The sequence below is a fragment of the Tamandua tetradactyla genome, chromosome 6 (assembly GCF_023851605.1).
Source record: "Tamandua tetradactyla isolate mTamTet1 chromosome 6, mTamTet1.pri, whole genome shotgun sequence".
Lineage (NCBI taxonomy): Eukaryota > Metazoa > Chordata > Mammalia > Pilosa > Myrmecophagidae > Tamandua > Tamandua tetradactyla.
Window position 1 is genome coordinate 124706593 of NC_135332.1, and position 24425 is coordinate 124731017.

The 24425-nt window shown below is 40.2% G+C and overlaps 1 pseudogene; it reads right to left on the bottom strand.

The window, feature by feature from the left end:
• Window positions 1–6297: 6297 nt before the first annotated feature.
• Window positions 6298–20341, bottom strand: LOC143686826 (tripartite motif-containing protein 60-like; annotated as a pseudogene).
• Between the last annotated feature and the right edge of the window lie 4084 nt (window positions 20342–24425).

Genomic DNA, 24425 nt, shown 5'->3' on the forward strand with positions numbered 1-24425 from the left:
GTGGTGATACATTCTATTGGGCCAACAAACTTATTTTTTGGATGTTGAATTTGGAAGATTAAGGGGTTTTCAAACTTTACAGTCCATCCGAATCACTTGGTAGGCTTGTTAAAACACAGAATGATGGTACCCTTCCTCAGAGTTCCTGAGTCAGGTGTGGGGTGGGAGTGGAAAATTTGCACTCTTAACAAGTTGCCAGGTTATGCTGGTGCTGCTGGTCCAGGCACCACACTTTTTGATGATAAACATCCCCTCCAGCAGCAAACCTCCTCCCTGCCTTTTTTCTTTCCAATCCTCCTGCCTTTCTTTCTCAACCACCAATAGAAAAGAAGATACCTAGAATTTGTGCCTTAGATTTGCTCTTTACCAGAAGGGCAATCTTGTGATATGAAGCAACTGAGGACCAAAGCTTCCTCTTTCCACTCCCAGGACTGTGTGCTATAAATGATTAGACCCCCCAAAAAATGTCTGGGAGGGGTGTGAAAATGTTTGTGGAACATTATGCATGCTAGTTATGCCAAAATTTGGCAAAAGGAATGCTTTTCACCCTCATACCCTGCAAGGCTTTAAAAGTGCTTTCTGCACCTTGTAAAATATGCCGGGGCCATCACACTAAAGCGTTGTGGTTGGCCACAGAAAATCAAACAGAACTCTCTCTTAGTGATTGCAGGCCTGGGCACGGACTGATTGTTTAACTTCTGCCCTGTGCTGTTTAAACGGGACAGGAATGTGATCCAGTTTTTCAGCTGCTGCAAAAGGATTTCTTATTAATTCCAAAGGATCATGGTGGAGTGAAGGGGAGATGTTTCTGAAAGGTTTCTAATGCTCAAGATGTGTAGATTTGTGGTTGTGACTTTTTATTTAACTTTCACTTAGATGGGTCAGCCTGGAGCCCTTTTGGTTTATAAGGGATTCCATGTTTCTTCCCTCCTCCCACCTTTATACATGCACATTTAAAGATGAGCAATAATTTTTTTATTGTTTTCTTTTTCTTAAAGATAATCAATAATTCTAAACCCCATTTTCCTTTTGCTTCCTCCCTGACACTCACTTGCTGCTTAATTCCTGAGTAAAATCACTAAAACTCTCTCCAAGAATACAATTTTCTTGAGGGGAAGACCCGTCAAACAGTTATAATCATTCATTAATACCTTGGCCAGAATTTATTTGCTAAGACTCTCTTAGCAAGTCTTTGGAAACAGAAGAAAGAAGTTTTTTGGGAAAATAGGTGCCATCAGGGAAGGTGTGGGGTAAAACCCAGGATCCTTGCGATGGAACTGCCCTGTGTTTTTACACAAATCTACATGCGGCACATTGCAGAACTGAACACACATGCAGGAGTGTATAGGAAATGGGTGAAATCTGGATACGGTGGATTGAATCAATGTCAATTTCCTGGTTGCGATATTGCACTATAGTTATTCAAGACATTGCCATTGGGAAACACTGGGTGAAGGGTACATGGAATCTCTGTGTTTTTCCTTACAACCGCATGTGAATATTCAATTATCTCAAAATAAAAAGTTTTCAGAAAGTGCTGTACTAATGAAAAATGTAAATAATGGGGCCAGATATATGGGAACTCTGTATTTTACACATGATTTTTCTGTAAACCTACCACTTCTCTAACAATAAAAAAAAAGAAAATTAAAAGAAATTTTGGTGATTAATAAGGAAAAAAGTGCTGCAAGAGAGGACAGGTCTGGTTGATGTGAGAATGCAAAGTCCTGGGCAGCTGGAGCAACAAGAGGACATCAGGAGACTAGAGAAGAGGAAATAACCCTGATCTAAAGGGAAGACACCACAGAAAGGAAGATGGGGCATGGCCCTGAGGAAAACTTCATTATCTTCCTGTTCTTAAATTATACCGCGAGGAGAACGTGGTCTGTCACCAGCCTTAATTTGTAGAATTATCATTCATCAGATGTGAAAGCAATATTAAAAATAGCTAACACTTATTGAGTACCCCTGGTGCCAGGTTCTTCACTCAAGTTATCTACCTGAGCCTCTCTGTGGGGTAGGTTCTGCTATGTTCATTTTACAGATGAGGAAACTGAGGCACAGACAGATTAAGAAACCTAGGTAGTAGCTGGTGCAGCCAAGGACGTGTCTGATTAAGCAGCAGCAGCATCACCAGTGCTGACTGAGTGCCCACTATGTGCCAGTTATATTGTCCCACATGCTTTTCTCTTTGTGAGAAAGAACTTGGCCTGTCACCATACAATTATTTCTGGAAAATTCACCATCATATATTGGCATAAAATAACCACATCCATTTATTGTGTGCTTACTGCGTGCCAGGCAGTTTGCATGAATTATCTCATTAAACGTCGCAGCAAGCCTGGATGTATTATCTCCATTTCATTGATGAGAAAATGGATGCCCAGAGTAGCTACTACAAAAATCACACAATGACATGAGACAGAACCAGCACAGTGGCTCAGGTCACGGACTCAAAAACGACCTCAGTCTCTCAGCTCTACTGTCTCCAACCCAAAATCCACATACTCAGAAGTCATTTAATATTCCTCCTCTTTAGCTAGATGCTTTCCAATCTCCCAGTATCCACTGGCCAGGCCTGAATCTGTTTTATTTTGTCTGGATGTAACAGATGTGGGCTTGCATATTCACCTTGCAAATGACACTCGAGGAACCTTCCTTACTATGTAACTATCAGCTACTCGTAGCACAGGACAAGTTCTTTTTACTTACATGATTCAATACACAACAGTACGTGCACAATTCAGGGTTAAATAAACCCTCTTTAATTCTGCCGATAATGAGGACAACTTGTTTTGAAGGCTTACAGGAAAGAATATCAACATCTCTAACATATCATTCATCTTGTCTGTCAGTTTCTCTCACCTTCTTTCACTTTAGGGTGCCTGGTCGAGGGCTGGGGACTTAAATGGTTATTTTCCGTAAGCAAATTCATAGAGAAGGAAAGATTAGAGGATGGGGGCGTGGGAGGGAATGGGTAGTTATTGCTTTAGAAGTACAGAATTTCTCTTGGGTGATGAAAAAGTTTTGTAATGGGTGGGGTTGATAATAGCACAAAGTGGTGAATATAATTAATACCACGGAATTGTAAAATTAAAATCGTTAAATGGCAAAATTTTATGTTATATACGTTACCTCAATTAAAAATTAAAAAAAAAAAAAAACACAACAAAAAAACCCTGAGGTGCAGACACATTCCCTGTTCTTTCACCTTAGGATCACTGAGCCCGTACACATGAAGTCATGAGAACAGTGCCAGGGACACGTCTCGCAGGCTGATGGGATTAACCAGACAAGATAACCGCAGTCTGCGGCGGGCTCCGGTTACAATGCGGACTCTTCCCCCGCGGCGGGCCTCACACACTTTCACTTTTCTCTTGGGAGCGCGCCCACTCCGAGCAGACTCCACGTCCTGGTTTTCCCCCTCGCTTCCCTCCCGCCAGCGGCAGGCAGCCGGTAAACATGCGTGGCTCACGGAGAGGGGCCGCCGCGATTGGAGGAGCCGAGCCTAGCCTCCTCTCCGCCAAGCTTTGGAGCTGTCAGTTACTTGTACAGTGTGAGCTAGATTTTGGCGCCACAGCTGGGAGTGAGGCTTTTGTTCCATAACAAAAAACAAGAGCTTGAATGGCAGAGCTGCCAGCGCCCAGCCCGGTTGAGGCGGGCATAAAGGAGCTCGCGTGGTGAGTGTTTGTGACCTGTCATTAGAGACAGCTCCCTCTGCTTCCAAATGATCCCATGAAAACAATGCGGCAAATTGTGTTTATAGCAGCAACGGCCCTGCTCCAGCCGCGGAGATGAATATTATGCACCAGGTTCCAATGATGGGTCTGTTAGTTCAGGTGGAGACGCACATTGTTCATAGCTAACCGAGTCCTTTCCAGCGCTTTTTGTCTCTTCTGTCAAAGAACTTCTGTTTTCCCTCTGCAACTGAAAGGCTGTCCTTCTAGCTGAAACGAGTTAAATGATAGATTCATTTTATTCCACTAGGAAAAATTAGGCATTAAACGGCATAACGCCGTTTACTGGACTTTGTAGTCCCTGGTTATAAAAACGTAGAGATAGTTTCTATTATATTGTTTGTTTGATTTTGTGGGTGTGATACTAAGTAACAACATATGGACACCCAGGTTGCTACGTACTTTGAAAAAATCCATATGTGAGACCCTGGATTCGAAAGCCAAAGAGACTAGGAATGAGTATACTCACATCAAAAAGAATTCAAGTTTCAAAAGCATTCAGAAGACTTGAACCCCATCCCCACCACAAATAACATACCTCACAAAGTGATGCTGATATTAAAAGTCTATTCCTTTGGCTGTTGGCTCAGTCATGTTGAAATGAAAAAGGTTGAGGAAATGATGAGGTCAAAGATAGTCATTTACACTTCAGTGTGAATGATCTTAACCTTTTCTTTCTTGGGAGCAGATTTTCAGGAAGGAAAGAAACTAATTGCAACTAAGTCCCTGAAAGGAGACAGAGTAAGAACATGAGTGCCAATGAATGCAACAGGAAGGCTGGGTGCCTCATAAAACAAGTGTTTACTTCTTCAGAATTCTTTTGCAGTACTGTCTGAAGGAACATTCTATTATGATGGAAAGATCTGTACTGTCCAGCACATAGCTGCTAGTCACAGGTTGATTACCAAGCACTTGAAATGTGTCTAGTGTGACTGAGGAATTAAAATTTTTTACATTTTACTTAATTTTCATTAATTTTAATTTAAATAGCCACACTAAGTGACTAGTAACTGCTATATCAGACGGTAGCATTTTAAAAGTTGAATTTACCCACCGAACTTCAGGGATAAGTAGCTGCATAGTTGCATAAAGTGTGGTGGGCAGCCTCTAAGATGGCCACAATGATTCCCTCCTCCTGGTGTTCATGCCCAGAAACAGGATCCCCTCCCCTTGGGCATGGGCCAGACGTAATGACTTGCATCTAACCATAGAATTTGGCAAAGTTATGGGATGTCACTTCCAAGATTAGGTTACAAAGTGTCTGTGGCTTCCACCTTGGGCATGCTCTCTTGCTTTCAAAGGAAGGCCTGGACAACAGATTTGAAAATGACTACAGAAGAATTAAGAAACAATGTCTATGTATGTTCAAAGGGAAGTTCTGAAGTACAGAATGAGATGCAGGGTAGAATTCTACTAACTGAGCCATCCCTCAGATATAATTCCAAAGGCAACTATCGAATTTATTGCTTCTGAGCCAACTCTGATACTCTGGCTGCTGGCCCCAAAGTTTCCCTCTGTCATAGGACTATAAGAAAAGGAGAAAAAAAGAAGAAAGGAAAGAAAAGAAAGATTGGTTTGGGCGATTTTTGTTGTTTTAAATTGAGAAGCTGTAGCTCATATATCAGTTCATTTTTAAAATGTCACCCCTTGTTTTCTCTCCCTGAACCGCTCGACCTGTAAGCTTATTCCCGCCAAATGAGTCAGTGAAGACGGGAATGTTAATTTAACTGAGTATGTATCTGTCAAGTTTACTTTTAAAACGTTTTGTCATCCTGAAGAAGTCAATCGACCAAAAAAGACAAAAAATGGGAGTGAGGTGAGGAGGAAGGAAAGGAGAATAGATGGCAATATCCAAAACACTAATGTAGCTTAAGCTTCAGGGCCCCTCATTTGCAGGGGCTCCTTGGACCAAATGCTTTCCCTCAGAGACAAGGAGAATCAGCAGCAACTCTGGCATGTGCCTCAGGCCAGGTATGCTGTCCCTTCCGGGTTCCCCCTGAATATTCACTTTTTCTTTTGAAAGCTTTATTGTGATATTACACACATACCATAAAATTCACCCATTTAAAGTGTGCAATTCCATGTTTTTAAAGCATATTTACAGAGTTGTGAAACCATCACCGTAATCAAATTTTAGAACATTTCCACATCACCCCAAAGAGAAGCCCTGTGCTCATTAACATCCATTCCTCATTCTTGTCCCCTTGCATCTCCAGTCCCAGGCAACCACTAAGCTACTCTCTCCAAGCATTTGCCTATTCTGTTTTTTGTGACTGATTTCTTTCACTTAATGTGATGTTTTAAAACTTTCTCCATGTTGTAGCACCTATCAGTATTTCATTTTTTTGTATTGCTGAATTATGTTCCATTGTATAGATATACCACATTTTATTTATCCACCCGTCAGTGAGTGGACATTCAGATTGTTTGTATCTTCACCTTTGTACCTTTTTTGTGTATGCTTTGCTGATGGCCCCAGGGTTTCAGGCAGCCAGCCAGCACTACCTCCGCATCCTCCTGCTCCCCAGCACAACCTGCCTCTGGAGTTGTCAGGGAGAATTTAGACTTTCTCTTTGATCCTCAGGAAAAGGATCTGAGTGGGAGGCTGCTGGATGCGCTGGAACACTAGGAACAGGGCTTCCTGGTGTCTGGTCCCCCAGCCCCAGTTGCAACCCAGTGAGAGCAGGGATATGGGGTTGAGCTGACCTGCCCAACGGCACTGGGTGCAGGAGCCAAGGGAGCCAATATCGCAGAGCTGGAGTTCTCTGAGGGCTTGTTCCAGTAAGGGACTTGCCTGACAAGAGCCTGAGGAAGTAATAGATGTGGGATTGCCCATAGGTTAAAAATTTGTTCTAAACTATCAATAATTTGAACCAACTATGCTAAAACAAAGATTGATTACCCTTCTATACGTTCAATGGAACATTGCTTTACAAAATTGTCAGGTGAAGAAGTAATAAAAAAAAAGTACACAGAATCGCATTAGTGAAAATGACAGTGCAAGGGACTCCAATATTCTGCCCTTCTATAAAAGCAATGGAAAAACATCAGAATCAACTTTTTCAGAATTCTGGAAATTAATCACTTATTCAAGAAAAATATCTGAAATACTGTAAGAACAATGAGCTTTGTGGCATTTTAACTTAGCCTTCCCCCATATTCCACTCCCCAGCTCAGGGTAGCTTTGAAAAACAACAACAAGAACAAAAACCCAGCCTGCACTCCTGGTAAGTACCTAGGTAGGAAACTGATTCCAGAGAATTGTACTGTATTTGTTCTGGCCTGTCTGGTGACCCTCTGGAAGACTGGCTCAAAAGGCTTATCTTAATTTTGCCTGACTCAGAGCAAGCCCAGTGTCAAAACTGCTGGGGTGAGGTTGTGGGGGACCATTTGTCGGAAATATTTACTGGCAACTGTTTTAGCAGCTGCCTGTGGTAACAGATAACAGTGGGGACAAACAACAGACTGACCAAAAAGCTTGGGAGAATGAGATGACCATGAGGGCTTTGAAAAGCTTCAACATATTCCTGGGAATCTAGAAAGCCGTGCGTGCTTAGCTAAGACCTGGAAGGGCCCTAAATTCTGACCTTGAAGCTCTGCAAAACTATCCTTCAAAAATGAAGGAGAAAATAAAACATTCCCAGAAAAACGAAAACTGGGAGAGTTTGTGTTAGCAGAACTACTCTATAACAGGCACTAAAAGAAGTCCTTTGGGCTGAAATGAAAGGACACTAGACAGTAACTTGAATCCACTCAAAAAAAATAAACATCGGAAAAACTAATCACATGGGTAAATATAAGAGAGTATAAATGTATATATTTTTCGTTTGTAACTTTTATTCCAGCTGATTTAAAACACAATAACATAATGCAATAATTATAAATTATGTTGATTGGCACATAATATAAAAAGATTTAACTTGTAATAAAAAAGGCATAAAACAAGGGAGGGAAGAAAGGAGCTGTATAAGAGCAAAGTTTTGAAATACAATTGAAATTATTAATTAAGGTATTAATCCAAACTAGATTGTTATAGTTAATAATAAACACTAGATGTTAATTGTAAACCCCGTGTAAGAAAATAACTCAAAAATACATAGTAGAAAAAAAACACGAAGTTGAAGAAACAACAAGGGAGTTAAAATGACCCACTAGAAATATCTATTTAACATGAAAGAAGGTAGTAAGGAAGGAATTAGGAAACAAAAAAAAAGGGACATAATTTATACAGAAAACAAGTAACAAAATGACTGAAATAAGTCCTTCTTCATTAGTAATTACATTAAATGAAAACAGGTCGAATTCTCCAATTAAAAAAAGAGAACGGAAAAAACGGATTTTTAAAAAAAGAATCCAACTATATTCTGTCTACAAGAGTTTCACTTTAGATTTAAAACACAAATAGGTTGAAAATAAAAAGATAGAAGAAGATATTCTATGAAAACTGTAACCACAAAAGAACTGCAATGGCTATACTAATATTTAGCCAAATAGACTTAAAGGCAAATGTTATGAGAGGCAAAAAGACATTATACAAAACAAGGGTCAATACATCAAGAAGATAACAATTATAAACACATATGAATGACAGTGCCCAAAAATACATGAAGCAAAAACTGTCTTCAGTGTTGAAGGGGAAAATGGACAATCCAACAATAACAGAGACTTCAATACCCCTCTTTCCAGGCTAGAACTACTAAACAGAACATCAGCAAGGAGAGAGAAGACTCAAACAACACTGTTTACCACACTAGGTTTACCAGCCATCCATAGACCACTCCACCCAACAGCAGCAGACCATACATTCTTCTCATGTGCACACAGAGCATTCTCTGGGGAAGACCGTACCTGACTCCATAATAGAAGTCTAACAACGATAAATGTTAAAATGCTGACGTCATGAAACGTATATTCTTCACCAATAATGGCATGAAATTAGAAATTAATAACAGAAGAAAATTGGGAAATTCACAAGTATATGGAAATAAGCATACTCTTAAATAACAAATGAGCCAAATAAGAAAATAGAAGGGAAATTAGAAAACACTTTGAGATGAATGAAAACGAAAACTCAACATACCAAAATTTATGGGATGCAGTAGAAGCAGTGCTCAGAGGAAATTTATAGCTGTAAATGCTAAATTACCAAAGAAGAATGATCTCAAATCATTAGACTAATCCTCTGCCTTAAGAAGCTAGAAAAAGAAGTGCAAATTAAGCTCAAATCAGCCAGAAGGAAGAAAAATAATAAAGATTAGAATGGAAATAAATAAAATAGAATAAAAAAAAACAGAGAACAGAAATCTTTTCAAAGATCAACAAAATTGACAAACTTATATAGACAGACCAAGAAAAAGAAAGAAATTTACTAAATTACAATTACTAGATTTACAAATTACTAAAATCTAGAATGAAATAAGGAACATTATTACTGACCTTACAGAAACAAAAATGATTGGTAGGGAATACTACAAACAATTGTTTGCCAACAAATTGGACAACCTGGATGAAGTGGTCACATTCCTAGAAGGATACCAACTACCAAAACTGATTCAAGAAGAAATAAAAAATCTGAATAAACCTATAACAAGTAAAAAGAATAATCAAAAAATTCCAGCAACAAAAGAAAAAAACACAGTGGTGCTTTTCTGTTCAACTTCACTGGTAAATTCTACTAAATGTTTATAGAAGAATCCACAGGAAATATGCTCAAATGCTTCCAGAATACAGAAGAGGAGAGAACACTTCTTAAGCCATTCTGTTAGTTAAGTATTCACCTAATATCAAAACAGGTAGAGCTATCACAAGAAAAGAAAACTATTGACTAATATCCCTTATGAATATAGATGCAAAAATCTTCAACATAAAACCAAATCCAGCAGCATATAAAAAGGATTATATACCATGATGAAGTTGTATTAACCCTAGGAGTGCAATGGTGATTCAACATATGAAAATCAATGTAATACACCATATTAATAGAATAAAGGGGGAAACCCCCCATGAACATCTCAATAGAGACAGAAAAAGTATTTGATAAAATCCATCAGTCTTGGACAGGCCACGGTGGCTCAGTGGCAGAATTCCTGCCTGCCATGTGGGAGACCCAGGTTTGTATTCCTGGTACCTGCCCATGCAATAAATAAATAAATAAATAAAAATCCATCAGTCTTTTATGATAAAAAAAACACTCAGCAGCTAACTAAGAATAAAAAGGAATGTCCTCAACCAGATAAAGGACATCTATGAAAAAGTTTACACAGCTAATACTATACTTACTGGTGAAATACTGAAAGCTTTCCCCTAAGATCAGGAATAAGACAAGGATGTCTACCATTGCCACTTTTATTTAATAGTATACTAGAGTTTTAGCCAAGGCAATTAGAGAGGAAAAAAAATAGAAGGCATTCACATTGGAAAAGAGGAAGTAAAACGATCTCTATTTGTAGATGACATGATCTTGTGTATAGAAACCCTTAAAGAATCCACATACATACACATACACACAACATTTGTGAGTCAAAGGACAGTATCAAGAAGGTAAAAAAAAATGTTTGCGTTGGGAGAAAAAAATTGCAACTCATATATCTGAAAAGGGTCTAGTATCCAGAATATATAAACAATGCTTGCATTTCAACAATAATAAGACATGTTAATTAAAACGTGGGCAAAGGACTTGAATAGATATTTCTCCAAAGAACATATACAAATGGCCAAGGACTACATGAAAATAGGGAAAATAAATGTAAGGATTGTGGAGAAATTAGAATCCCCATACATTGCCTGTGGGAATACGATATGGTGCAGCCATATTATATTGGAAATGGTTCAGAAAATGGTTTGACAGTTACTTAAAAAGTTAAACATAGAATTACTATATGACCCAATAATTTCATTGCTAGGTATATTCCCAAGAGAATAAAAAGTGTATGTTCACAAGAAACCTGAACACAAATTTTCATTACAGCATTGTTCACAATAGCTATAAAGTAGAAACAACTAAAATGGATAAACAAAATGTGGTATGTCCACAATGGAATATTATTCAACCATTAAAAGGAATGAGTACTGAAACATACTACAACTTAGACGAACCTTGAAAACATTATGCAAAGTGAAAGAAGGCCAACATAAAAGACCACAGATTATACGAATTGATTTGTTTGAAATGTCTAGTGGCAAATCCATAGAGGAGAAAATAGATTACTATTTTCAGGGAAGAGAGGGAGAGGTAATTGGGACTGACTATTGATAGGTACAGGTATCTTTCGGGGGTGATGGAAATGTCCTGGAATTAGTGGTAATAGTTATGGAATATAGTGAAATACTAGACACCATCGACTTGTACATTTTTTAAATGATGAATTTCATATTATGTGAACTTTATCTCAATTTAAAAAGGGGTGAAGAGGTAAAGGTATACCAAGGGAAAAATGTAGGGAAAAAGCATTGCCGAGGTGTCAGGCAGTTAATTACTAGTAATAAAATTATATCACTTTTCTGGATTTTGTGGTTTATCAGCTTTACAGCATTGCCATCTATTTTTATTGCTTTTCCCACTCTAAGTAAATATTAACTTTTGTTCATATTTTGTTGTTTTTTCCTAAGAGGGCTTTCAAACTGTTTGAGCCTCAGGCCCCATGAACCTGGATGCGACTCCTGTATCACTAGGTGGAGAAACTCAGGCAGCCTTGGCTGAACAGAAGTTAAGCAATTCTGTCACCAGCAGACTGTGCATTGTTCCAAGGGGACTTAGTCTCATCTCCTCCATGCTCCCTCTCTGCAACTCCCTGGGGTCTTGATTTCCTCCCTGCTCTTGCCTCCCTCACCTCCTACATTGCCCCTGCCTTCACTGGCATCCTCCAGACCCTGGCAAGCACCTGACTGCTCTGCAGTTTCATAAACCATTGCCTCCAACTGTCCTCTAAACTGCTGCCAGGGAAGATCTTTCTGAAATGCATATTCTCTCCCTTCTTACCTCCTCTGAGAAACCTTCAAGATTCTCCATTGCCTGCAGGATAAAGAACAAATTCCTCAACAAACGGGTCCCAGCCTGTCTTTCTAGATCCATCTGAGGGACTTCCTCTCTCTGAAATGTGTCTCAGTCACAACTCACATGAAACTTTTCCCTGGTCCCTAGAGCGTCAAGGTTGTTTTTGTTTTTCCTTGAATGTCTTCTCCTGTCTCTGTTTAGTTCTTCCCTCACTTAGGATGAACGTCCTTCTTGTCTCCTGAGGAAACTCTTCATGTCTCAATGTCTAGCTTAGTTGTTTCTGGGAAGGTCTCCCAACTTCCTCTACAGCTCTCAAACCTCTCATTTTTGTTATGTATAGAGAGATGTGTTCATTTTGTACATTCATATATATGTTGATAAATCAGCTAAAATAAGTTTTATCTTGCATATATAGATATACATTTTTCCCTAAAGAACTAGGTGCTTATAAACATTTCCAAGTTAGGGGTGGTGTCACACTTATTTTAAAAAATGTTTTCCTCCGTAGTTACTGTGCTTTCTGCACACACTATGCACTTACCCATGTGCCAAGCACTATACCCAATGCCAATGATATAGAGAAGTAAATGCTCTTTTGCATTTAAGTGAATTTAATTTCTTTTAAGAATTTATACCCTGAATAAAGAAATGAGCACATGAGAACAATTAAGAATATTTACAAAATAGTACCAATAAATGTCAAGTGGTATACTGCAACCCAATTAAATGAGCATGATGACCTACAGAGCAGAGAGAATTGTATCATCATCATCATCATCATCATCGCCATTCTCACTGTCATCACAAGTGGGTTGAAGTTAATCCATGGAACACTTCCATGAGGAGAGAGCTGGTTAACAGATACAGGAGAAAGATATTGTCAGGATACAGAGGGGAAAGTGGTTCTCTTTGGGAGATAAGGAGCTTGAAGACATTAATACAGGAGAGAGAATCACTAAGATCTTCATGGGACACAGGGAAACTCTTCGATCCCAGTGGGGGGCACTTGAGCAGTTGAGCATTTTCTTTGGAAGTACTATCTTCTACTGAGTGAAAAGAAATACAGTGATTTAGAAATTTATATTACTCTGATAAAAGTCCCCCCTCCCCCCAAAAAAACATAGAAGGAGAGGGAGATGGTAAATCCACTAGATATACTGTGTCAATTCAAGAAATCAAATTAAAAGGAAGGTAAAGACAGCATGCTGTATTTTTCCTTTCTTCTTTATCCTTTCTCACTCTCAGATGGAGCATTACAAGAATTTCATAGGAGAGTTACCAGGCTGGTATATTCGTATTTTAGTAGAAAGTAGAAGACACTTTCCTCACCTTATCCTACTGGAGTAGAATTCTCAGAAGACTGGGAAAATTCAGATTATACTCTTTCTATGTGGGGGAAGAAGAGGGGGGAAATCATCCCTCTTTTGGGATGCTGATGGAAAGGAGATGTATTTGGGTTTTAGAACAAGCAGGATGGCAGAGCATGATGAATTAGAGACTGTGTTAAAGGCAGAGACCATTCACAAGGCTATTGAAAGAGTTCGGGTAAGAGAGAGGACCTAAGGCAAGTCCATGGTGTTGTGAATAAAGAAGAGGAATTATACATGTGAAAAGCTTAGGGAAGGTAATTTGAGGAGCATTGGTGCTGGTTGGATGTGCGGTGTGGGCAGAAGTTCAGCATTAATCCCAGGTTTCTGCTCCAGATATCCCCAACTAAGGGAGAGATGATGGAAGGAAGAGGGCAGTGGAAAGAAGACAGAGAACTGTGTTAGTTAGATTCAGTTGTAAACTTGGCCAGGTGAGCATACCTAGTCTTGTTGCTGCGGACATAAGCCAATGGTACGTGAACCTCATCTGTTGCTAATTACATCTGCAGTCAGCTAGGAGGCGTGTCTGCTGCAATGAGTGACGTTTGACTTAATTGGCTGCTGTTTAAATGAGAGAATGCAATGTAGCACAGCTAAGCAGCTCAGCATTCCTCATCTCAGCACTAGCAGCTCAGCCCAGGCCTTTGGAGATGCAGAAAGAAGTCACCCTGGGGAAAGTTGTTGGAACCCAGGGGCCTGGAGAGAAGACCAACAGAGACCATCCTGTGCCTTCCACGTAAGAAAGAACCTCAGTGGAAAGTTAGCTGCCTTTCCTCTGAAGAACCAACAAAATAAATCCTCTTTTATTAAAAGCCAATCCATCTCTGGTGTGTTGCATTCCGGCAGCTAGCAAACTAGAACAAGAACCATACAAGTTTTAGATAGCTGAGGAATATTTTAGTGGAGATATTCAGAAGGAAGTTGGGTGTACATTTCTGGAGTGGGAGGAAAAAGCAGAACTGGAAATGTTAATATGAAATCTTTTGGAACTGAGGTGTCAGAACCAAAGGAGACGTTGGAATTTTCTAAGAAAAGAAGATGAGAAAATCAAGCCAGAACACAGACTCTCCAGCATCGGGAGAGTAAAACAATTAAAGGAAAGACTTATGAACCATATGAGGGTGGGTCTCAAAGTCAAGAGAAGAGTTTCAAGAAGAAGAAAGTGGGCTAAACTTTGAAGTGCTACACAGAGTAAGAAAAGGTTAGAGAAGGATTTAGTGATTAGGAAGTTGCTGGTGAGCTTTGCCAGAGCATCTTTCCCTGCCTCCTTGGGGAGTGTAGGGTGGGCGAACTAGATATGGGGTTGAGAGTGAAGAAGTAGAGTTAATAAGTTGAGATTATTCCATCAAGAAACTCAATTTTGATGGCACAGGGAGAGATAACCAGTGGCCAGTGGGGCACACTGGGTTTTGCTGAAGGGTTTTAGATATTAGAGGTTTGAACATGTTTGTAGACTGAGGGGAAGGAGCCTGTGAAAAGCGGTGTACAGGCCAAGGTCCCCAGAGATGGGGAAAGGGGGTGGGCTCTAGAGCATTGTTAGGGACCTTAAGCTTCAACAAAAGGAAGAGCACACCTTTCTGTAAAACTGTAAGAATGGCAATGGATGTAAAATGGTTTTATATTACAGGAAAATTTAGGAATTTTAAGTCCGATAGCCTCAATTACTGAAATGTGGAACAAGTCCATCTACCAGGCTGAGGAATGAAGAAAGGAGATAAGCGAAACACTGGCTTTTATATTGGCTGTGGACACTGGGCGAATGAAACATATGAGGTGGAACTGCCTGGGCACTGAAGACCATGGCTAAGAGGAGATCATAAATTAGCAGAGATGCCTGTCGGGGTAGCTCAGGGCTCAAGTGTCTTGCCCACTTCCACAGCAACTAAATTTACATCTGCCACTAATTGAACCAAATGTTCTAATTCCCAGAAGCTCAGGACTCTCTCTCCTCATGAGCTAAGTATCTAACTTAGATAAATTATTACAAAACCAATGCAAAAAAACAAGGTAAAGTCATTCCATCTCTGGATGCTGCCGGCGGTGACTTCTTGCATGTTTTCCCGCATCAGGAGGGTGATGTCTCGTTGTTCAATGTCTTCACTGAACACCAGACAAAAGGCAATGGGCTTCACTTGCAGCAAAGTTTCAAAAAGGAGCCATGCGCTAAAGAGAGAGGGGCTAAGCTCAAATGGGCTCCTCAAAAGAACAGAGAACGATCTGCCTTGCTGATCCTTAGGAATGAATAGACCTCAGGGGCTTTTTGACTCAGTCCTAGAAACATGGTTTATTTAATTACTTTAAGTTTCCCTTTAGCTCTATGCCACAGTTTGAATTTAAACAAAAAAGAATACATTGTAGCACACACACATATAATGCAGACAGTGCATAGTACTTGGTTTCTTTGTTTGCTTTACTTTTCATCTTACTCTTCCATAATGGGTCCATTAGAAATAGCTTCTATGTGAAATATTCGGGACATTAAGGTAAAATAACTCATATGTAATTGTTAATTGTGTCATAGCTCCATAAAAAAAAAGAGAGAGATTCATAAACCCCCAATCCTCTATCCAGCCTTGTTGGTTATCTCTAGCTTGATTAAAGGGAATGATACTCATTTGTAAATGCATTTGGCAAACTTACCCTGCTATTGTTTCCATTATTTTGCAAATTACAGACATTGAGATGAAGGCTCTGTAATTTCCTAGCGTTCCCTTTATTCCTGCTTGGAAAACTGGTATGCCCTGGCATACTTCCACTTTGCTGTTATTTCATTTGAATACAGCAAATTCTTTATTATGATTAACAAAGACTTCTGCTCCGTTCCTCTTTGAATATGGTCTGCTGATGGAGATGAGTTGATTTTGAGCCCTGCTGTCTCCTTGAATCTCTCTGCTACTTAGATCTCAAAGATGTTTAAGACAACAGACGCCAAGTATCCCTAAGTGACATGCTTTTTTGTGTGTTCTCCTTTTTTACTTTGTTATACATTTAGTAATGTTATCATCATCTGGGACTTTTTCTCTTCTCTCAATTGTCTAATTCTAAACATCTCCTCCACTCATTACTTAAAAGCCTGAAAATGTGCAAGCAGTTGAGCTTGGCAATCTTATTTTTAAGCTTCACTCTTGAATCTTTCAGTTTTATTTTTCTTCATGCAAATCTCTCTCAAAGTTTTAAAATATTTTGTAGGCAGCCTTGATACCAGGCACTTTGGGGCATCTCAAATATACAGATGATTTTCCTTGAAATACACACACACACACTATATACATATGAATGGACTAGAAAAAATATATATACCATAGAGATAAAAGGATGGATATTTCTAATCCATTATCAATCTTTGCACAGGAATCTCTTTTCCCCAGATCAGGCTCTCCTCCCTTAAATCTCACCTGAATGTCCTAAATGAGTATTATTTAGCAGTCCGCCCACTCAGAAAATACTAACTAAATATTCTCCTAAGATCAGTCACACTCAGAAGGAATCACATAAAGAGAGCTCCTCCGGTCCATGAGGCCTGGTGAAAAATGCCAGAACCAAAACAAGTGCATAGCTATTACTTGGGAGCCATCTTCTAATAAATATTAGTGTCCAGAGTACTTGCTCTTCTTCTCTCTCATCTCCTCATGTCTTTTTTTACCCTGTAATTGCTCCATGGTGTGGCAGAACTATTATCAATATCTTCAGTCACCCTTTGTGACTTTAATTCAGTTGGGTTGGCCAAAGATTGGGAGGCTAGCACAGAACATTTCTTCATACTGGGTAGGTAGTATTGTGTCAAATGAGAACAATTATAGCAACCATAATCTCTCATATTAATTGAGAATGGGTATGTGCTGGGCATTTTTCCATGTTTCATGCTTTATCTTATTTAATCTTCTTAATGACCTTATGAGGTAAGACCATACATAAATGAGCTCCGGGGGCTCACAGAGTTTGAGGAACATATCTGAGGTCACACAGCTAGCTACAAAGTAGCAAGGTGCAGGATTTGAACCTGGGTTGTCTGACTCCAGAGCTGGAACTTTACTATGCCTGCACAGAGGAAACAATTTATACATTGTTAGCATTTATTGCATTTTTATTTAGATTTCCATGAACTGAGTACTACTACATGTTGGGCTGTATTTGACCCTTTCATCTTGTTTAATTTTCGTATGATTTAGAGTTTCCATTTCACTATCAAGGAACTGAATATCAAAGACATTCTGTCACTTGCCCAAGATTACTCAGCTAAGAAGTAGGGGGAGGCCCTGGACATTCCAGCTAGTGCTCCGTTTCATCCTTCTTCAAGGGTTGCCTTGGAGAACATACTGAATTCTTCCTCATCAGACTGGAATCTAATCAGCTCACGCTGACAGTGACTTACTCAGATGTTGATGGCTTGTGTTTCCACCTGTGAAAGGGGAGCCTTTTCATTTCTGGGGGATAGATGACCGGGTCCTACATCTCTCCCCAAGCTGGGATCTGCTTCTGCTCCATGAAGACCCACAGCCTCAGCAGGGTCCCTCAACCCCCGCAGGAGAAAGGGGCACATTGTACAGCAGTCTGCAGCTAAGAGGGGGAGAAGGATTCAACCCCAACAGTGCTGCTTGTGCCTCATGCCCTAAACGTCTAGAGCTATTGTTTTAGTGTTTTTCTTTTTTTTCCTCCTAAATGAAGAAGAGTTCTTTCACTTTTTATTTATAGCCCCTCTGCTGTCCTTAAGACTTGGTTATGAGTGTCATAGGAACCAGGCCAGGCTTCTGCACCACATGAAAGATGCCATTCTGTATTCAGAATCATCCTTCTTGCCAACTGATGAGGATGTCGATCTACTTCCTGAACCTTTCTTTCCTTGAAGTGAGTCCTCCCAAGAGGACACTCTGTTGGAGCCCACCTCATCAATTTTTCAAATATGTTCTCAATGTCTGAATCTCTCCTAGACTCAAATGCAGAGCCCCTAATGGCTGCTCCTTGCTTTTTGTCTGTCCACCATCCAACCTTCCTACATAATGGCCCAGTGGCCCCCTTTTCCTTCTGGGGAGTTGTTTGTTCCCCAGTCCATGTTGTCTTGGTAGAAGGTAATGCCTCCTTCCTACTAGGGAAGCTTCAGGGCTGGTGTGGTCAAGGAGTGCGTGTGGGACCTCATTGGCTAATAGTGTTCTCCTCTGGAGCTTTGAATGTGAGTGATTGACAATGATGTGAGGGGGGGTAGCTTTTGTCATGCCAATAGGAGGGCTGCCTCTACATCTCCTGCGGTGGGTCCTGAAGCCTGGCTGTCACATTTACACTTAATGCCTGTCTTTCCCATGCCTGGCGCTCCAGTTGATTCTTCCTCTTTTTTTTTTCGTATGGGCAGGCACTGGGAAATGAACCTGGGTTTCCGGCATAGCAGGGGAGAAGTCTGCCACTGAGCCACTGTTGCACCACCCTTGATTCTTTTTCTTTCAATTTTAAAAATAAAAAAAAAAATTATTAGCTGTATTAGGAAATGTAATTTTCAAATATTTCATCTTGGAATTTCTAAAGCATGTGACAATTGATATTGATACCAATAACATCTGTGAAAATGGTATTGCTACCATGTATTTATAGTTGCTGAAAATAAGGGGGGGGGTGGAATATCTATGCTGTTTTTTTAGGGGTTATATTTAAAAAGAATCTAGAATAACTGAGCCTATAAATTGACTGGCTAAGTAAGTTACACCAAAAAAACTGAAAGAAAATGAAACAGAGTCATTCTAGGTACTTCATCTTTCATAATTTGTTACTGAAGAGATATATATATATATTATTATTATTATTTTTATATGGGCAGGCACCAGGAAACGAACCCAGGTCTTCCGGCATGGCAGGTGAGAACTCTGCCACTGAGCCACCATTGTCTGCCCTGAAGAAATATTTTTTGTAAGAAGCTCAGAATCTGTTCCAGTATAGAAATAAGGCCAAAGAGCATCATTAAAGGAATCATTAAAAGTAATAGAAAAGAGATCTATCATTCAAATTATAGAAGGAAATCTCACCCAAATCATAGTCCAGAAAAACACCAATTTTACTGGATCTTATTATTGACAGAAACTGAACTCTGTAAGGACCCAATGCAATATAATCACTCTCATTATAATGTCCAATTGCCCAGAATTCATCTCCAACTAATCGTTGAGTCTGCTGGTTCCTAGACAGTCTTGAAAAACTCCAGTGTCCATTTAGGCTTGTTTCCCACTTCTGCCTCCCAGTAAAGCCTAGGGGAATTAAATCTCTTAGAGCCCCAGACAGCAGGAGAGGGATACAATCTCCTTAGGTTATAACAAAGGGGTTGTTTTGTCTTCCCATATTGCACATTTTTTCTAGCCTGACATAATTAGCTGTTTCATTATCTAAAATCACATCTACTTTAAATGGTTTGATAACTTTGTCTACACCAGAACACTGTGGAGGAATGCTCAATCCATATTCCTTTTATCTGAACGAAAAGGGTTTAGGGCATTTTTGGATTTTATACCTGTGAAGTATACTCTTAACATTTGTCAGTAATTCCAGTTTTGAGTGTAGACATTTGCCCTCTGCAGATGTTTGAATGTAGAAAAATGATCTGAAAATTGTATCAAGTTTTCAATGAGTTTTGTAAAAATCTCCATCTCTTCATCTCATATCTGTCTAAGAATATTCTCTTGCTTATTCTGGAGAAATAGCCTAAGTTTTTCAAACTCAGGATTTATGTCTTCTCTGCTATAGCCTACCTTCTTTTTCAGCTCTGCTGATTTCTTGGCTTGCAGAGTTATCACTTTTTCAACTCGTTCCATATTATTCTTCAACGGCTCAGTGCTATAGTCTACAAGTTTTCTGTAATGGGGCAGCTTTCTTAACGCGGCAAATGTAGTGCTTGCCATGTTCAGTGGAGAAACTTCACTGTGGGCATAAAACCTCTACGTTCTTTTCACAGAAAAGGGTTAGAGATTGATTGTACGTCTCAAACACAGCAGTTTCTTCCTGCCTCTTCCTTTTGCTTCTTCTGACTTGGAGTAGTTTAGCAATTTTGGTCAAATTATCTACCTGGGGGTTGCTTCTGCAGTTCCTGTCTGGACAGCAAAAATGGCAGACGGGGCAGGGGAAGGTGTCATCTAGGTCTTCCCAGAACTTGATGCAAGAATGACAGAAATTGTGTCCACACTTGATGGTCACTGGGTCTTTCAAGTAATCCAGAGAAATGGGGCAGTAAGATTCCCCTGGAGGCTATGCAGGCATGACACAAACTCCATTGAGCTATGAGCAATGGCGGTGGAGTCTTCACAGAGCCTGCCTTTCTGTAAGAAGTGGATATCCTCCTAAGACTTCGCAGACTGACCAGATTTAGGTGTAGTTGAGCCCTTAGCTCTAGAGGTAGCTGCCAAGGAGGCTCCACAGCTTGCAGCCCTGTTGCTGATCAGCCCACATGGCGTTTAAGGTTTTCTTCATTAAGAAGTAGTCACAGGTGCAGTCATTTCTTAACAATCTCAAGATCAGAATAGCACCTTAACTAAGGACTACCGCTGCTGGCTCCTGCCCTCGGGCTGCAGACGTCTCAGAGTCACGTGGAGCGAGGGACGGGACCCCAAAACTTCCAAGAGCATGGGTTCCAATTGAAGGGGTCCCGGAAATGGGCAGGAGGGTACCGCACCTGCTCAAGGACCACGGGCGGAGGAGGAGAGCAAGGAGAGATCGTGAGGATGTCTGGAGGCAATTCCCCCAAGGACCTGCGCCTTGAGGTCGTCAACTGATCATTTACCAATGGCAGCTTTTCCAGATGGGTCTAAGTAAAACCAAGCCATGCTCATTGCCGGTTGGTTTTAGAAGCGTCACCACCACACCTTCCTCCTCTGAGAAGGTAAAGAAGTAGAGTCAGGTTGCTTCTTGAGCTTTGGTATCCTTAAAATAAAATAAATCCCTTTTTTTTTTTTTTTTTTTTTTTTTTTTTGCTTAAAGTAGCCAAGGTTCATTTCTGTTGCACCCTATTAAGAATCTAAATTGAAATACACACAAACTTGCAATGTGAATGTAGCAAAGGAGAGCTCTGTGGCCATCTTCTCTTTCCTTATCCTTCCCATCCCATTTAGCGTCTCCTCCTCACGAACACTGAAAGATCTAATGCTGACCACACTGTCCAGGACCTCCTACAGTGGTCATTTTATTAAGCTTGCCCTCCCCAGAACCTCGAGGTCTGGATTTCTTTCTCCACCTTTTACCACAACCCCAGCTGGTTTCCGTGGTTGCGAAGGGAGGATACAAAACTATTTTAATGGCAGAACAATCTTGAAACAAATTCTTTTAGGAGCAATATGTGTAATCAGATAAAAGAGCAGCTGCTCTGGTCCATATTGAGTTTGAAAACCTGTTTTATAAGCCAATCTGTGATCCCCCTCCCCCAAGGATATTTATAGCTGACGATGGTTCTGAATGGGCAGCAGAAAGAATATTATACTGGGCAAACGAAAAGCTAGATTCTTCTGCCATCTCTGGCACCATCTCATTATGTAGGTTTGAACAAATTGCTAAGCCCTTTTGGGTTTCAGTTTTTGTATTTGAAAAATAAAGCTTTGCAATAGATTTTTTTTTTCCAGTTCTTTTGAACCCTGAGATTTGAGTGTTACCTCTTCCAGTGGCATTGGCATTTTAATAGAGGACTCTGGAAGATTTCGAACTTTTGAGTTTCAAACAAATAAATCATCAAGTTTTATGACAGGCTAGAAGGACAGGTATTTTTGGTTTGCTGGGGTGGACATAGGAGGGAAAGAAAGGGAAAGAGAGGTGAGGTACCTCAAATTTTACTGCTCATGCTTCCTGGCAGTTGCAACTTTACAAACAATTTCTTCTCTCATTAGACTAGGAATAGAAAATGCCTAATAACCACACCTAGCTGCTCTGTCTTGACCTAAACACAAGCCTTTCTGGGGTTCGAAGAGTATTACCAGCTAATTGCTCAAATGCAACCAACACCCAACATCCCTAAGAGTCCTTTTGTTCAAAACATAGTGAGTGGCTCCACTGTTTCTCTTGGAGTAAACAAAATCCCCTGCTTGTGGTGTCAAAGGCCTCTGCCTGCCACCCTACATGGAGCTGGGTGGCTTTTCTCTGGGTTGGCACATGTCTTTGTATTTCTTTCCCTTGTGTTGATGCAGATGTATTTGTGTTGTTATTCCAGTTACAACTCAAGCCAGGGAATGTCAGCTATGACGATGCTGGGAATTACCATCTCTTGAATATTTATCAGGCAGATAAAATGTTTGTAAATATTTTAAAATAGTATCATTTAACTTCAACAATCATATGAGAAAAATGTATTTTTATCTTCATTGTTAGATGAGGAAGCTGGGTAAAGGGAGCGATCAGTGACTTTGCCTGGGTCACACAGACGGTAAGAGACTGGGCTGGAATGTGAGCCTGCACTGAGCTTTCTCAAACTTCTTACTGCTGCAAGGAACCTTGAAGGAGAAGGAGAATTTCAAGAGAGTGGGCAGATCCCCTAAGGAGTAGGAGGAGGACAGGCGCCTATTTATCTCTATTCCTTTTGGCTCAAGCCTGTCTAAAAGCAGGAAATAGAAGGCATGAGTGTTCACCACAATATTTGCAGTTCATAAGTTGGAAATTAGCAATCAGCCCCTTTTCATGTAGGACACAATAATAGACGCTGGCGTGGTCCCTGCCATTTGGTGATGCAAAGAAAACAGGAAACAGGCACATTTTCACTGCTGCTTCAGTCTGAAGAGGGCTGGCATCTGCCAACTTGAGGGCTGGATTTTCTTGTCAATATCGTATTTACTATCCTGCTCACATGAGGCGAGAGAGGAGAATGAGTCACGCTTAACTGACTGCTAAATTAGGAAAATGTAATCCATTTGTTTCTTTCAAATTAGATTCCCTCAAAGCATTTTAAAGCTTTTTTCTTCAGCAACCATAGTCACAACCTAAACAGTTAACACATTTCCAAATTGGGCTAATCTGGCTTTTGATTATAAGTCAATACATTATCATTTTGTAGCATTCTTTTCTTATGTTAGGGCAGGAGCTTGATTAAATTAATCCTTATCTACAAGAGGTGAATCTCTGTAGACCTTTGGCTTTTTCCTTACTTATCTTTCCGTGAGTTCACTATCTACTTCCAGAGTCATCAAAATGCAATATATCATGTTGGATGATTTCGGTTGCTAGCAAACAATAGCATAGTCTTTAAGCAATAAGTAAAACAAATCATTGGCCCTGTGAGAAATCTAGTGGGCCACTCAATATGGTTTCCTCGTTTTATAGGTAAGGGAAACGAAACTCAGTAAGGCTCGAGCAATTGATTAGAACTCAGGTCTCCAAGAGCCAGATTCACCATTGCAGCCCTTTTGTGCTGGGCACAATGTCTTCTTTTTACGCCAATGGTGGCTGAAGGATGTTGCTGGTCAAGAAAACCCTGGTTGAGAAGTATAACATTTGTGATGGTCAAAACAATCAAATGAACAAAACAAAAGGGCATGTTTACACATGGTGTTGGCCCGGCTGTTCCCGAAAGGGGCACCTATGCTCATGTCACTGGGCTGGGAACTTCTCTGTAGAAGGTAGTTCAGCTCAATCTTATGGCCTGCACCCACTCATTTAACTTCTTTGTACAATTTGCTGCCTTGAATCAGTGCAAGATCCCTTGTTTAATTTGAATTTAGTAATGAAGTCAGAGAGACTTGGATTTATTCAAGTACAGACACTAGGTTGCTTGCTTCAATCTACATTTTCAGGGAGTGTTGCTACCTTTTGGAAACCTCTATTGATGTTTCTCCAAATGAACAGTGTTGTTTTTCCTTTTGTTTTGCACAGAGGAGGCACAGCTTAGCCCCTGAACAGGAGCAGCCATGGATAATGTGTGGGGCAGGGAGCTGGGACGTCGAAGCTCCATCATCCCTCCTGATGGTTGTCTTTACTGCCTTCATCATTTACATTTATGCTGGACACTTTGTTAGGGTCTTTACACCGATGCCTCACTGAAGAGTCACATGAATTGGTTTTATAAATGAGAACACTAAGTCTTAGAGAAGTTAAGCAGTTTGGCTCAGGCCACCCAGCTAATGAGAACTCTCATCTGAAACCGTGAGTTTGAATCTGGAGAACTATAGTGCATGGCCTTGGCAAGTTCACCCAGAAGTTAATCTGTAACCCAGCCTTTTCAGCAGCATTTGCATTTTAGAAGAACTCACCCTAACCTGTACATCATATGGATCCAGGTTCTTATTCAGGTACCCCTATTATCAAGTTAACTTGTTTTCTGACTTAATTTCATCTCCCAAGTATAACAATAATAATAATGTCACTAAAAGAGTGAAATGAAAAATT